Raw genomic sequence first — 15,692 nt, 5'->3', positions numbered from 1 at the left:
TCAAAGAGCTGGCAAGTTTACAAAGATGAGAAGGAGGGGGTTATTGCAAATATCAAAGAGGAGCTTGCTGCCTATATGAGACAAAAGAGAACCAGCTGGAAAGCTAGAGCTTGGAGCATGCAAGCAGCAGATCTAATGGATGTGGCACTGCAAAAAGCTGAGTGCCTCCCCAAACAATGGCTCATGTCTTGGTCGATGTCAGAAGAGCTGCATTGGTGTTAGCACCAGTGGGAAATATGTAGCTAATTTCTTTTGTTGCGGGACGGATTCAAAACTTACAGAAGGCTGGACTTTTAATCTGGAAAAAATGGCATTATTTTTAGGGGAGCGGGGTGCAGCAGACAGCACGAAAGCTTAGTGGTGTCCGCACAGGTTGCTGATAGAATAAATCACTGTCACGCCCTCTGTACAGGGTAACCTTTGTCTCAGATGTGCTTCTGTTAAACAATATTGCAGGATGAAACAAAAACAAAACGCTGCATTCTCCTCTCTCTACCTATTGATTCTGTTACATGCCCGAACAGGTAAAACAGTGCTTAGCATGCTGGCTGCACTTTGCGATTTGCTGTGCTTATCCAGGATCCGAGAAAACACGCAACAGTTCTGACTGCAAGGGTCAGTTGCATATTTCTGGGAATACTGCTTCTGTTTTAAAATGCAGCCTTTCCAAGTGGGTCAAGCAAAAACATTTTTGATGGGGCAAATCATTTGCGGATGAACTTACCCACTGCAATTTAAGGTTTTGAATAAAGTGTGTGAGGGGGCTACTTTTTGGGCAATTAATACATACTTTGGAAGATCTTCAATGTAAAATATACTTCTGATATGAAGCTATGGTGCTATTGTTTTCACTGTGAAATGTTTGCATGCATAGTAAAATGCTAGTTAAAAAATTCAAAATGTGATCAAGCTTCACAAATGAATAACATCCTGCGAACTTTTGCTTCTCAATGAGTCATCTTCATTTATTATTTTTTTTTATGTGGCAAGCTCCTCTTTGATATTTGTAATAAAACCCACAAAACTCCACTAATATTTAGCCCTTCTGAATAATCTTCCCACATAAGAGGGGAATTTTTCTTGTGGTTTTTCAATAGATACTCAGCCTGTTTTGGTTAAGCACCTCCGTAAGTTTTTTCTTTTAAGTCTGAGGCTTTTTCATGAGCTTGCAGGTGGTTTAGAAAACATAGTGCTCTGCTTTTAACTTTCTTTTTCTGGTCTACGATAAAAGAGACTCTAGAATCTTTTCTAACTAGCTTTCTTATAACTAAGAAGAGGCTTGTGTGAGAAATAAAGAACATCAAAGGCAAGAGGAAGTTAACTCAGGTGCATCATTGGCAGATTGTCTTAAATGTGGAAATTCCAGGCTATGCTACCAGTTGAAAATACTGTTTCGTTTTCCCCTAATGTCCTTAAAATAAATAAAATGAAACTTCTTAGGCTCTGGAAAGTGTTGTCGTGATGTTAAACTGACCTTAAAATTGTAGTCTGAGGAAGTTCATTTGGGCATAGGGGTCAAGTGAGCTGGGATTTCTTTAGTTAATCGTCCTACAAAAAATGTGCATATTTTGAGAAGAAAGCTGGAGCAAGTACACGAAACCTTCCAAAGCTCCACAGAAACTGCTGTGGTGCCATGTTGATTTGCTTACTGTGCTGCTCAGTGTCTGTTTATGTGCACTTGCATTTCTGTGCACCTTGTAGATTTACCTGACTTTCATTAACACTTAAGGCATGCTTCTTAGCACATAAAATTATTTATATAGTTTCTTTTCAAAGGAAAAGACCTGGCAAAAGCACACAAACTTTGATCGAGCTAGGACTGCATACCCACCCCCAAACTGTGAATTGCTGTGTGCTGTTAGAAGGAGCCAAGTTCTTCCTTGCAAACATGATTTCTTAAAAATAAGTGCTTGCAGACTGGTCAGGATTTCTTATGTTCTTTCTTTTATGCTGTATGGTTTACGGGGATTTGTACATTCCCTGTTCCTGCGAAGTGGTTGGCTTCATGTAATTCGGAGATTTTTTTTCTTTTTTTTAAGGGACTGAATCAGTTTCATTTGTGAAACGATGGTCCTAGGCAGAAGAGTCATCCCTATAACCTGCGTCCCTGGTACTTCACCCTCTCAGGAGGTACAAGGCTGAGGAGTGTGAGAGCAGCAAGGGGCCAGTTACCCCTCAGCTCTCGTGAGTCCTCAGATACCTTTGCTGGAGCCTTATCCCTGAGGCAAATTAAAGTGGCCTGCTCTGAGAGTGGGCTACGGTCTTCAGGGCATGATAATGTAGAAAAGTCGTTTAGACAGTCTTTGGCTTTCCCAGGACCTCTGTCCCCGCCAAGCACTCAGAAGGGGACCGGGTTTCAGGGTGACACCGCTTCGGCGCCTCCCATATGAAGGAGTAGGGGAAGTGAGGTTAGGGGATTTCTGCGCTCGCTGATCTGTGCAAGTATCCTGTCCTGCTTGGCTGGTCTTCCTATCCTACCCTCCTCTGCAGTTTTATTTAAAGTCTGCTCCTTCCTTAGCTAGAAAGTGCCGTCCAGAGTGCAGCTGGAGCACATCAGGTGTGTGGACATCCACCACTTGCCCAGCACTGTGGCAAGTCCTGTCTTCTCCTACGTGACTTTTGTCTGTTAAAAGATGAGGGTTGCTCTGGTCACGTTGCAGATGTCCTTATGCCACAGTCATTTGCAGGATTGTGAACCAGTTACTTGAACTGAAACAGTGGAAGAAGTTGTGGGGGTCAAACAAAATCAATAGTACATGCTGCGTTAAGCATGGGTGACATCTGCAGAGCCTGGATGACTCCAAGCAGTGAACTCCCTGTTTTTACAAACACTTGGCTCGGTCATGTAGTTTTTTTCTGCTGACCTATACTAAAATAGGGCACTTCTTCTTGTGCCCCTCACCCACCCACCCCCCAAGTGCCATTTAGAAGAGCTGGAGTATTGGCACCTTGCTCCAGGATCATATTAGCTGTGCTTAGTGATGGCAGATGCCCATCAGCAGCTTGCTGCTGTGTCAGATTAACATGCCTCCAGGCAAATATAAGAGATGCCTATAAAAGAAAGCAGCTGCATTAAGAAGCATACACTGCTCTTTCAAGTATTAGAAGAATGTCAAAGAGATGAAGCACTTGTCCTTTTTACAAATTAGCTGAAAAAGTATTTTCTGGCAAGATTCTTACTGCAGCCCTTTGCTTCATAGTCTGTAGGACCCCGAGATGTTAGCTGGCATTTTGCCATGGTCATGAAATTTGACTTGTCCTTCTTAATTCAGTGTTCAAGGACAAGAAAGTAGGATTTCTTGGTTTCATAGATCACTGGAATAAAAAGGTACATTGCTCTGAAAAAATAAAAGGAGGCCTGGTCTTTCGGGAGCTGCCTCAGGGGTGCTGTATATTTGCAGATGTACAGCTAGCAGGAATTTCCCTTCTCTGTAGTTAGTAGGATAGTAAACTTTTCAATGACCTGTATTAATAAAATCTCAAAGCTGTTTGTTAGGAAAAAAGTTCCATTGATCAGCATCTTCAAAGACAAGAAATTCAAAGATTATGACTGGCTCTGTTCTTGAATGAATCTGCTGTTGAAAGTTGGAAGCATAATGCAATCCTAGCTACCATATTGTAATACTTCATTCCAGGGGCTAACTCACTACCTTTAATCGCAGGGAGACAAATGTTAGTCTTTCAAGAAGTGCATTTAAGTTGCTGGATCCTTGGCTTGTCCACATCAAAGAACATCTGTAGCAGACAAAAAAGGGACCCTGTCTGCTTTGTGCCTTCAGAAGAAGACAGTAAAAGTTGAGTGAACCTAATTCACGAAGTGTGCCTAGCATTTCTGAGAGCTGATCCTCAAGTGTTTATTCTTACGGGTGCATTCTACCACTGTAATACTTATTCATTCATTCATTAAGTAATACAGTATTAGTAAATATGTGGTTAAAATCATCCAAGTCTTTCAATTGTAAATCCCGTCACAGTTTGTTATAGCCTTTCTCTTAAAGGATTTGGTTGGTTCTTCTTCCTTATGCTTTAAGGGAAAGCTGATGCTGTCAAACTTCAGGCATTGGAAGTTAGAAGTTAGGTTAAATCCATATGTTAGTGGGGCTTCCAAAGCACTCGAGCTTTTTAAATTTAAAATTTTTCAGGCTGCTTGGAGGCTTCCTGCAGACCCATATTGAATGCAGAGAGCCAAGGTTACCACCTACTAAGAAAGGACTGAGAGCAAAAGGAAGCCAAGTTTTGTAAAGCAGGGAGAGAAAACTTACCCCATGTTAAAGGTAATCCTTCAAAAGGCTGAAGTGCTATCCAAATGAAGAAAATGAAAAGGATCATAAACCCTGGCAGATTAAATGTATAAATATAACCTAACTGTCCAAAAAAGAGTTTGAGGAACAGCTAACAGAAGTAATAAATCTTCCTTCAAATGCATCAAGAACAGGAAGCCTGCCAGAGAGTCTGTAGGGCCAATAGATGATACAGGTATCAAAGGATCACTTAGGTAAGATAAAGCTGTTGCAGAACAAGTAAATAAAGTCTTTTCATGGTAGAAGGAGCCAGGGAGATTCCCATCTTGGAGCTTTTCTTTGTGAGGGGCTCATCAGAAGATTGGCCCAAAATTGAACTGGCTTAAAAAATTATAGAGTGGTAAATGAACAGTAACACAGCGCTAGAAGCAGATGGTATTAATTTGAGAGTTTTAGAAGAATTCAGGGGTGAAATGTCTGAATGATTAACATTGGTGTGTAACCCCTTGCTTTACACTGCTTTGATAGCTGGTAAATGTGACACTAGACTTTAAAATGCATTCCAGCTGAGGTCCTGGGGAGCTACAGGCATGTAAGAATAATGTCCGTAGTAGGAAAACTGGTAGAAATGGTAAGAAAAAATGGAAATAGTGAACATACAGATAAATAGGATGTGTTTGGAAAGTGTTAATAGTAGCCAGTGTAAAGGGAAGTCCTACCTCACTAACCTATTTGTTCTTTGAAGTGGTTTGCCAAAACATGTTAGCTATGAGAGACCATTTGATATGGACTACCTGGATTTCTGAAAGGCTTTTGGCAAGGTTCCTTCAGCAAAGGCTTTTAAGTACACTAGATAAACAGTCTAGGTGTACAAAGGAAGGCACAGATAAATAATAAGCTGAAAGGTAGAAACGGCAGGGAGGGGAATGGTCAGCTTTCATGTTGGAGCAGGAACAGCAATGGAGCTCCATGAGGGTCTGTGCTAGCATCTGGGATGTCTCTATTCAGTGGCACTCATGACCATCCTTAATAAAATAATGACCACAAGTGGGGAGAGCATATTCTGCTACATAAAATTCTGATCTGACTTAGTACTGCTACTTCTACTATGTTAGGTTAGCAGGCAGCTCTTCTCCATTGCATCTCTGGGGAGTTTTAACTGCTGACATAGGTATCTAAATTAGATGTCTAAAGGACAGATGTTATGAACTTCCACTAAGCTTCTCAATAAAACATTTGAATGTTGGGTGCCTTAAAGGTGAACGGTGGACGCTCATGCCTCTTAAAAAAGCTCCTTGAATCTCTGTGTAAATGCTTTCTTAGGATGACTGGTGCAGCTGTCCCTTCACCTGTGGATCACTGACTGATGTATCCAAGTTTGAAATGAAGAGACACTATTTCTACAGGTTCCTGATGTCAGTGCATATAACACCATTTCTTGAGCAGTCAGGTAGAGTAATTTTAGGCTACTGTATAGGACCATGCATACGTAGGAATGTTGTGTAGTTTTACATTAGTTAATAACAAAATATTTTATGAAGCTGTGAGGGGACAATTAAGTGAGATGTGAAGCCAAAGGAAGAGAGTCTGGCTATGTGAGTACTAGGTTTGTTCTCTGCATTAGAAAGTTCCCCGTGTCCCTTGGGTTTAATAGTGCAGACTAGCTCATGCCCATGTGGTACCAACCACAGTGCTTTCCTGTGGGGACTTTGGTAGATAAACTTGTGTTTTTGTGCCAAGGAATCTACTTGGCTCATCCCAGATGTCTGCAATGTCAGTTTGACTTGCTCTTTGTTTGATTCAAAGTTTCTGGTTCTGCTCTTAATCTTTGCTGGTGGGATAGTTTGCTGTAGGATCCCTCCAGGTAGAGAGTATGGACTCATCATGGCAAGTCCTAGCATCATGCTGTAAAAAATGCTCTGCTGGACTGTGATGTAATTGCTCGTTATTTTGAACATTTTGAACAGAGAGCTACAGAAAAACTGTTCTTGAGATTACAGGCACTGCAGAGGATCCCAAGGAGACCTGGGTAAGCAGAAGTGCCCTAGAAGGTCCGAGCCAAGAGCAGTGTTGACTCAAGTCAGTCCATACTGTTCAGCCTTCAGGCTTGAGTGATCTGCCCAGTGTGGCTTTCGATGACAGTAGAGATGTGGCTCAGCACGAGCCTGGCCTGAAGCAGGGTGGTGACCCATCCTTCGCTGCTCTGGCATAGTGACTGTGTCAGACCTTGTGGGGAGGGAAGGTGTAAGCAATTCTCAAAGGCAAGGTTGTTCTTACGTGGCCAGGTGTTTCGTTGTACAGAGCGAGTGCGATTCACCCACAAAAAGGTCAGAGCTGGGCCATGGGATGAGGTTGTAACGTAGCTGGTCAGCAAGGGGCCAATTTAGCTATGGTGAAAGTGCCAACAGCTGACCCAGTACCCCAGTCTTCAGTGAGTGCCTCACCTTTCTTCAGGACCTTTCATTCCCAAAGTGAGGTTAATTTTGTATCCACTCTCTTACCTTCCCAATCTTGTCATGGGTGCATTATCAAAACACAGTTCTGGTGCTTTTTGGTGATATTGATGATCCTCGCACTATTTTGATGACCAATTCATTATTATGTTAGAGCTTCAAACTGAGATGAATCTATCTGTGGTGAAAGTACACACTGATTCTTTTCTGAGGTTTTTGGATTCTGGAGTGTTTAACTGCTAGATATCTTTTATGGATAGATTTAAAGAGATTCCAGGTATTATCTGACTGGAGGAAAGTCAGGTCCAAAAGTCTAAGGGAGGACACAATTTTATTTTGTTTTCTGCCATAATATTAGTGATGATATGGAAAAGCGGGAGGGTGAATAACAGTAAGAATTTTAAGCTGAGTCATGAAGGAGCTGAAAGAAGACTGTAGGCTACTATAATGCAACAAAGGTGTCGATGGAATTGAAAGCATAATCTCCACTGTTGGTTGTTCGTGCTCGTGCATAGAAATTAAATCACACACAATTATATAACAGTGGCAGATATATTTACAAAGTTCTAGCCATGTTTAAAACAGGTGCTGCATTTGAAGTAAATTACATAATGAAACAAACTATCCCTGCAGAGCCACAAATATTAATATTGCAATGATTTTCTCATTGGATAAGCTATTGCTTATAGGTGACATGCAACAACCGCAGTGGGTACACTCTGGTTTTCTGTCAGTAATGCGGGACATGAAGAAGCTGAACAGCAGTCATAAATTTTCCTACAGAGGCTTTATTTATATAAAAAATGGTCTCCAACTTGATTAAACTCCAAGGTATTTGTAGTGGGATATGGCTAATGGGCTTTACCATTCTCCAGCACAAGGAGGATTGCAGAGCTTATGAACAGAAGGTTAAACAAGACAGATGTTAATAACTACGTGTTCTCTGTTCAGCACACCGTGATGACTGACAGCACCTCTCTTATGCTTTGCAAGAGGAGTACACGCTGATCACTTGTGATTCACATTTGGGACTTTTTCATGCAAAGATCTGCACAGTGTATCCTTTACAGAGAACATTCCAGTTAAAAATGTACAGTTTTGTGAAGTTGTTCAACACTATGAAAATTTGTTTTAAATAAAAGGGGAATATATTGGTTGAACAAGCAAAACTACCTGATAGAAACAAAATGAAAAACGGATTGAAAACTTCCCTTTTAAGAGTCTCAGGAAATTCTGAGGGTGCCAAGCAACCTTGTAATTATTGCATAAACCATTTAATGATATTTTCCTTTCACTACTGAAGTTTCACTTTAAATTGAGAAATGAAAAAGCAAAACTTTAGGGATAGATTGAAAACAGCCAAAAGGAAGAAGCGATGACAAACCTTGGTAAAAGGTCTTTACCAGTCTACTGATCCTTCCACTCCTCTGAGCTCTAGGTTCAGTTCATATTTCTGCTACAGGCTATTTCACAAGAATGTAACTGACTTTCAAAAAATTCCCCGTGCTAATGTAATTCGAGGGCTATTGAAACAAAATGGTACTTCTGACATCACTTTGTTGAATGTTTAAATCAGTGCCGACCACTTTTGAACATCTCACCTTTAGTGTCTGTGCATGACTTCTTTATTTGAAAAAATAAATGCAATATTTATTTTCCTCTACTCCAGATCTCTCTCTCTTGCTCAGTTCAGGAGGCTCAGATCTTTAAAGACCTTTAAAAATCTAAGTCCTCTTGAAGTTCGCAGCTTCCACTGAAATCGTGTGAAGTTGGGTATCTAATACCCATGAAGATCTAGTGGCAGCCTGCAGGGCTAAGGACAGTCTTTGCAGTGTTGTGTGTCACAAAGGCTCTTCAGTGGCACTGCAAGATTGTTGCACAGGTCTTTAAAAATAATGACAACAAACAGTCAAGAAGTAGGTTTTTGGATTCTATTTCAGTGGTTGCTACTTGCTGCCATACAAATGACTGACACTGATCTTTGATACTCACTTTACATTCATTTAATCCATTAGAATGACAATAAAACTCTTCCTATGAGGGAAATAAATATTTTGAAGCTTGATTAATGGAGAGGATGTCTTCTGATTCACCTTTCCAAAAATTCTTAGCAGGTTTGATAGGAGGAAGTTAAATTACTTTGAGGCATGATATTACAGTGAGTCACTAAACAGCAGCCTCAGGAGTTCATGGGCAGAATGATTTAGTAGTGACATAATTATGGGAATTGCTTGGCAGAGAGAGTTGTTTGTACCAGTGCAAAAGGTGCAAACCTGAAGAAAGGAGGATGGCAAAAAGCCATGAAAAGAAAGGCAAAAAATCATCAGTCCTCTAAAACAATTTTCACCAAATTATTCAAAGTTTGTGGTATAGCTGGAATTTACTTTACAGTCAGCCTTTCCACTATGACTTATCTATTTACTTCATCTGGGATTTCAAGTGTAGTTTCCAGTGTGGAGTCAGACGAATATGTGAGCACATGTATGGAGAAGACGGAAAGATCACCTTAACTGACATCCTGATAAACAGCTCAGCTGCTTAATTGGAAAAATGTTATGCAATGTATTTCATGCCATATATTTCTTGACTCTCACTAATGAGATCATAGGACATTTAGTCTATTTACATCACAGATTGATCTTGCCTGCCTCTGACTGACTGTAGTTTAACACTTGTGAAAGACATTTGCAAACATACTTTCTTCTGTGAGGCTCTGTTCAGTTCACTCCTTCTGTGCTTGACTGTTAAATTAATCAAACCTACTTAAATAAAATTTTTATTTTAGGTGCAAGTTTTCAAACCAGGCGGCCTCAGATTAGGTGTTTAAATGCAGTGGACTAGTTTTCAGGTGTCTCTGCAGTCTCTAAGGCAGAGAAGCCTGAGTAGGTCTGGCTATGATCATTTAAAGCACCACTGCTCCTACCTGCTCGCCACATCCTTCCAGTAGCGTTCACCACCTCCTCTGCAGTGGTGCCAGGTAGGGTGTGCGGCTGTTCCAAGTTTCAAGGGTAATGCAGCCACACAAGCCCCCTAGATCAACAGCTTAAACTAACATGCTGTGCTGCAAACTGGAGTGGCTAAAATACAAATATCCTGATTTTTCTACCCTTCCTATGGGAATAGTAGCAAAATCACCTTAGCCTGGTGTAATGTATCAGTGCAGTTAAGGGCACAAAATTATTTAGCGCAACTCGCTCCTACTGCCAAATCTCCCCTATCCACCCAGGTAATACTAATGTAAAAAATGAAGAGGGTGAGTGACACTAAATACGCAGCATTCGGTAGAATGGTTCCGTATTTACACTGGTGCAGCTGCAACAAAACTGCCTCCACGAGATGTGGCTGGCGGGAGAGGCCAGGCTGTGTATGGGTGCTGCTCTTTATGGTGATCCCAGCAGCCTGAAAGTGCCTGCAGCGTCTCCCCGGTCTGCAGCACGGGGCCAGCGTGTCCCCAGCAGCGCTGTTTGGTTTGTCAGGCGTGTCCCTGGGCTTGTGGCATGGCCTGAGACACTGCTTCTCTCCCTGTCTGGAGACTAAGGACTTCACGTAGCTGGCATGAGACCAGGGGGAGACTGGGCTATCATTATATCTGTTTCTGTTCTGACATAATAAATAATTTCAAACTTCCGTGGGAAGTGCTATCTTTCACTTGTCACGTTGAGTGTGGGAGGCATTACACATGCTAGTATGGATGCTGTTTTTACTGAGCTGCTGTGCTTTGGCACACGCGAGTTCAGTGTTCAGAAAATTATAACAAGAAACATCTCACTGGCCAATTAATATGTTCCTGTCCTGTGTGGCTTCTGCCTCTGGAAAGCACCATAGAAACCAGATAGTGTACACACAACATCACCGTGAAAGAGATTAAAATGATGCTGGGGGGGGGGGGAGTGTTTTTTTTTCAAACTTCCGTGGGAAGCGCTATCTTTCACCTGTCACGTTGAGTGTGGGAGGCATTACACATGCTAGTATGGATGCTGTTTTTACTGAGCTGCTGTGCTTTGGCACACGCGAGTTCAGTGTTCAGAAAATTATAACAAGAAACATCTCACTGGCCAATTAATATGTTCCTGTCCTGTGTGGCTTCTGCCTCTGGAAAGCACCATAGAAACCAGATAGTGTACACGCAACATCACCGTGAGAGAGATTAAAATGATGCTGGGGGGGGGGGAAGTTATTTTATGATAACGTGTCCTTTATGTATTCTTTTGGGTTTGATTTTCATTAGTTGCGAAGCTTCATATGATTAAAAAGCTCTTTGAGACTTAAGAAAATAAAGAGCAATTTAGAGACTTGTGCTCTTGCCAGGTCTCTGCTCATTGCTGCTTTGTGATGATGTTAAAGTATGTTCAAAGCAGCTAGCTGAGCTGTACCTATTTTCTGTTTCTGAGCAAAAGTTTTGGTGAAACAAGTACTGTTAAAAAAGATACATGTTTCTTAAAGGTACATTCCTGATCAAATGTGATTGAGGCATAGGAATGGATAGTCTGGGTTCTATCCTTCTAACCAAAAAGGACTTCTAGGAAAGGATATTAGTTCCTATCTGTTGGCAGAGAGCCGCAGGCTGTAGTTTCAGCTATAGGTAGGGTTACACTGAAGCAGTGTTACTGCCCTCTCATCTGCGCTAGAAAGCCAGTATGGCTCCAGAGTAGATGTGGTCAGGTATGTATATCAGCTAGATACGACCCGTTCAAATCCCTCAATCTTTTGTCTGTGAATTTGAGCGAAGGTGGCACTAGAAATACCGGTTGCCTGCTCTCTGGGTGAGTTCCTCATCAAATAAGTAGTGAGGTCCTGGCAGTGCAGGAAAGTGAAACTTTCACGTACCTTTGCCAACTCTTGATAATTTAGCACAGTTGAATCCATTGTGCCCTCACACAAAGAGGTTCTGAATCTAAACAGCAGCTAGTCATCTTTTTTTCAGCTCCTATAACAATGCCATGGATTTTATTACTTATTTGTTTTAATAAAACATGTGAATAAATGTAAATGACTCAATCAGAGAGCAACATTTTCTCTGCTAGTGTTTCATCAGATTTCTAATGAGAGCTGTGTGCATAAAAGATGGCTTTCTGTAACACCTCCCTGCAGGAGGCAGAAGAGAAAGAACTGAATTTCAGATGCAGTGAGTAACCACAGCAGAGTACACCAAAAAAGAATACCCTGCCGAACACTGATGCAAGATTTGCATGAAATTGCAGTTGGCACGGCAGTCAGAACCTGATGGTAGGAAATTTGATAGCTAAAAATCTGAGAAGGGGAATACGAAGATGGGTTTATTTTGTTATTGTAAACCTACCTAATGGCTATCTGTCTGTTTTCCTTTCTCCTGTGCCCTCCTGCACGTGCACACACGTGAGACATGTGACAGTAAGATAAAATGTGTTTTGCAGTTCATGGACTAGTGTGCCATGCCATGCTGAACACCACACTCCTGTCCTGTTACCTCACAGACTCACTGAAAGCCTTTCCAGCCCTGTTAACTAATGAGTGAAATGACTAACATTTGACTATCTGATTCATTTATGCCCTAAGGAGCTTGGTGTGCCCAGCCTGGGCAAAGCTAGCGATGCCTGTTCAGAAACCCAAGGGCAAAATGGAGGTAACTTTTCTTGGAGCCAGAGTGCTCCAAGAAGCAGCAATGGTTGAGGGTCACCTTCTCCTTGTGTCATGGAGCACATTCGATGTTGCATGGTGGGGTTGAACCCTGAACGTACACTTTGTTTGGCCCTCCAAGGCACCTGCTGCATCTGCTCTTGATGTCATGTGCCATAACCATCCTAATTTCATCAAAACCCCTGCTGAGGAGAAAGTCAGAAACTGGTATCATAGTAGATAGGACTTCAGCATTGAGCCATTTTAATTTTGCCCTCAGTTTTGTAAACTTGGATTCCCTACTTTAACTCTCCCTAAGGCTTACTCTTAACATGTTTATGCAAGTAGAGTGGTCTTAATTCAGTGTATAGTTCCTCAGGGTCAGAGGATGTATCGGTAAGCTCACTGTACATGGTATTACTGATTATTTATGGTGGCAAGGTTCATCCCTATGAAGGTGTTTATGGGAATCATAGCAGGCTAGCTGCCTGCAACAATGAAATGGAAACCTCAGTGCCTGCTGTTGCTTGCTCTATATCTTCTGTTAAAGGCTGCTGAGAATTCAGAGTGCATCAGGCAGGACCATGGCTTTGCTCTTGCAAAGCTCTGCTCCCCAATAGGCTGGATCTGAACGTGTGTGTTTTGTTGCACTCGTAATGAACACAGGTCTATTTTTGTGTCTGTAGTACAGCGGTGTTCTGGTCCAGCTTTAGGGAATCCAGTCTTTAATGCTAAAATAATAACAGTAGTAAAAGGGTTTCTCCGGAAACCCTCAATAATTTGTAGGCAGTTAAAATTTTCAATGGAAGATATTCAGCCGTCTCTACAATATGACATATGGTTCACAGACTCTCTTTCTGTTTTTAAGAGTGCTAAATATGCTTCCGTGCCATACCATACAGACATACTTGTAGAAGAAAAATGGTGGCTCTTAAACTCTATCAGCTTTCCTAACCAATTCAAGCACTTATGTCTTGGGGCTTTGCTATGCTTGCATAAAGTGTCCTCTTTCCTTGTATTCATTGATACCTGCATGCAATAAATGACATCTTATGGTCTTGGCTGGCCTGTTACTGTACATAGGGGAGGGATGTATTATCTTGCTAACAGGCAGTCTGGAGGCTTTGGAGGGAGCACATTCCCTGCTTCTTTGGTCACCCTCAGGGGTTTAAACTTGTTCATCTTCAAAGTTTAATAGGAAATGTTTGTAACAGAACAAATTTAATGGACTTGAGTTTTACTCTGAGTTGAGTAACAGACAAAATTAAAATTAAGGGCTTATCTAGAGATTCTGCTCTGGAAGAGAGAGAGGGTTCATTAAAAAAGCTTATTTACATAATTTAGTCTTCCAGGACTAACTTCCCTGTAAACACAGTGTAAATACAGTGTGATCAGAAAGCTCTCCAGTTCAGGAATGTCTACTTTAAAAGCCCATGGGCCACAATATGGAGTGCCAGTACTCTGTCCTTCAGCTCTGGCTCAGTGCTCCTGGAGCATCAGAGGTCAAAAAGGAGAAGCCCAGCTGCAAGTGAGCTGGATTTTGACTGGTGGACATGGGTGTTGTGATTTCATTCCCTCCATGCAGGCATCCTGTGCTATCTGAGAGGTGCTAATGAGCCTTGCCTGGGGGCCCCCCGTTGCTTCTCCAGAAGGGCACAGAGGTCTTGCACCATCTGTCAGCTCTATTCAGATGTCTCAGATACACCCCAAAATCTAAAAAAAAAATTAGGTGAACTATGTGTCTGCAACAGTATCCCACCCAGAGTGTGTAAGGTGCTTTCTGGAGTTTGAAAGTGAGTTCACATGTCCTTGTGTACACAGAGCCATGAGAAATGAACAATTTACTGTGTATGCACTTGAACTTAGACAATGTCTGTACTGTATTTTTTTATGCACAGGTGCAAACTTGCTGCACATGCGCATGCTCACAGGCCCTGTTAAGGCAAGCACATAATGAATGTGGACTTTCCACAGGTGAAGTTAATTTTGACACTTAAAAACCGTTTGCAACGATAAAATAGTTTCGAAACCAAAAAAATACTTTCAGTAAAATACTGACAAAATATTTCATAACAGTAAAATACTTTCAAATACAAATGAATGCACCACTTTACCTCCATAGCTGAGAAAATTTTGACCTTTGAAATCTAGCTATTCTTTTTTCTCTTTTTTTTCTGCTATGATAATGGCAATTTGCAATGTGTGTTTCTTAGCAGTAGAAAAAATGATGTATCTTTTTGAGGCCAACCAAATGAGGAGACTCCTTTGCAGAGTGCCTGTATCCTGGTGGTAGGAATGGAGTTATGGAAGTCCTTACAACCCATAATTACCTCTAAAATCACTTTTGTTCTCCTCAGACCAGTTGCATCAAATCTGAATGTCACAAAATCCAACACAGTTGTTTTGGGAAGAATGACGGGAGAAAACAGCTGGCAGCAGTGTTTTCTGCTGTAAGTTAACGAATACACAAAATCCTGAGGAACTTCATAAGGATAAGCAAAACATTATTAACTTAAAATGGATTTTAATTAAAAAATCTGCAAGATACCTTGCCCAGTGATCAGTCACTACCCAGGTACTGTGCATGGACGATAAATGTCAAATGAATGGTTTCCTTTGAAGCAGAGTTCAGAAACTTTCTCTGTGAGATCTTAGGTGGATTTTTCTTCTACAGTCTGCATCACTCCTCACCAACACTTTTCTTCTTACCTTTTAATTATGACAAAACAAAAGCTGACAGAATGAGAACTTCATAAATGTAGTGTGATACTCACAACTACATTTTCCTCTCAGTATGTGATGTATCTGACTGGGGTAGTAAATCCCACCTGCCTTTAGACTGTAGCTTAACAGAGCCAATTGCCAGGATGAAAATGCGTTAGTCATGTTGTGCCAGTGATGCTATGCAACAGTGGCTTATTTGTGTGTGCGTACAGGAAAAACATAAAACCTACAGAATGCAAAATTAAGTGGGGATCCGTTTAAGATGATACCTGCTAAATGTACATCAGCAGGGTAATCTCAATCAAAATAAGCCTTGCTGCCACACCTCAGAGGTCTGGTGTTCCTCAGTGAATACAGTAGATAATGCTTCAATTACGTCCTAGCCGAAGTGCAGGTGCAGCATCTTTTATTGCATTCGGTGTGAATGCTTATGGCAACCTTTACCTTCCTTCAGACCTTTCTGTCACTCTGTCACATGCAGATCTCTGTTTTCTTCATTCCTGAGGGAGTGCACAGACAGAAACAGCTGAAAATGAGTCCTTCTTTAGTTTAGATTTGTCTTCTAGTGGCTAGAAATGGGACTGTTGATATAAATTTAGGATTAAGAGACTCCTGAAGAAAATGGCCATCCTGCCTTACAGAACTCAGTGCTGATTATGAATATGAAAATGGTTTGGTA

The 15,692-nt window shown here is 41.4% G+C and overlaps 1 long non-coding RNA gene across 1 annotated transcript in view; it reads left to right on the top strand.

Moving 5' to 3' along the window:
* The first annotated feature begins 469 nt into the window (after window positions 1–469).
* Window positions 470–15,692, top strand: part of LOC103921603 — a 67,474-nt gene continuing 52,251 nt past the window's right edge. The window contains exon 1 of the long non-coding RNA XR_663855.1: window positions 470–524. This is a non-coding gene — a long non-coding RNA (uncharacterized LOC103921603). The remainder of the gene's footprint in view (window positions 525–15,692) is intronic.

This window comes from Pygoscelis adeliae, unplaced genomic scaffold (assembly GCF_000699105.1).
Source record: "Pygoscelis adeliae isolate BGI_AS28 unplaced genomic scaffold, ASM69910v1 Scaffold138, whole genome shotgun sequence".
In the NCBI taxonomy this organism is placed as follows: domain Eukaryota; kingdom Metazoa; phylum Chordata; class Aves; order Sphenisciformes; family Spheniscidae; genus Pygoscelis; species Pygoscelis adeliae.
Note: the sequence above shows the minus strand (reverse complement) of the source record. Positions and strands in the feature narration are given on the sequence as shown.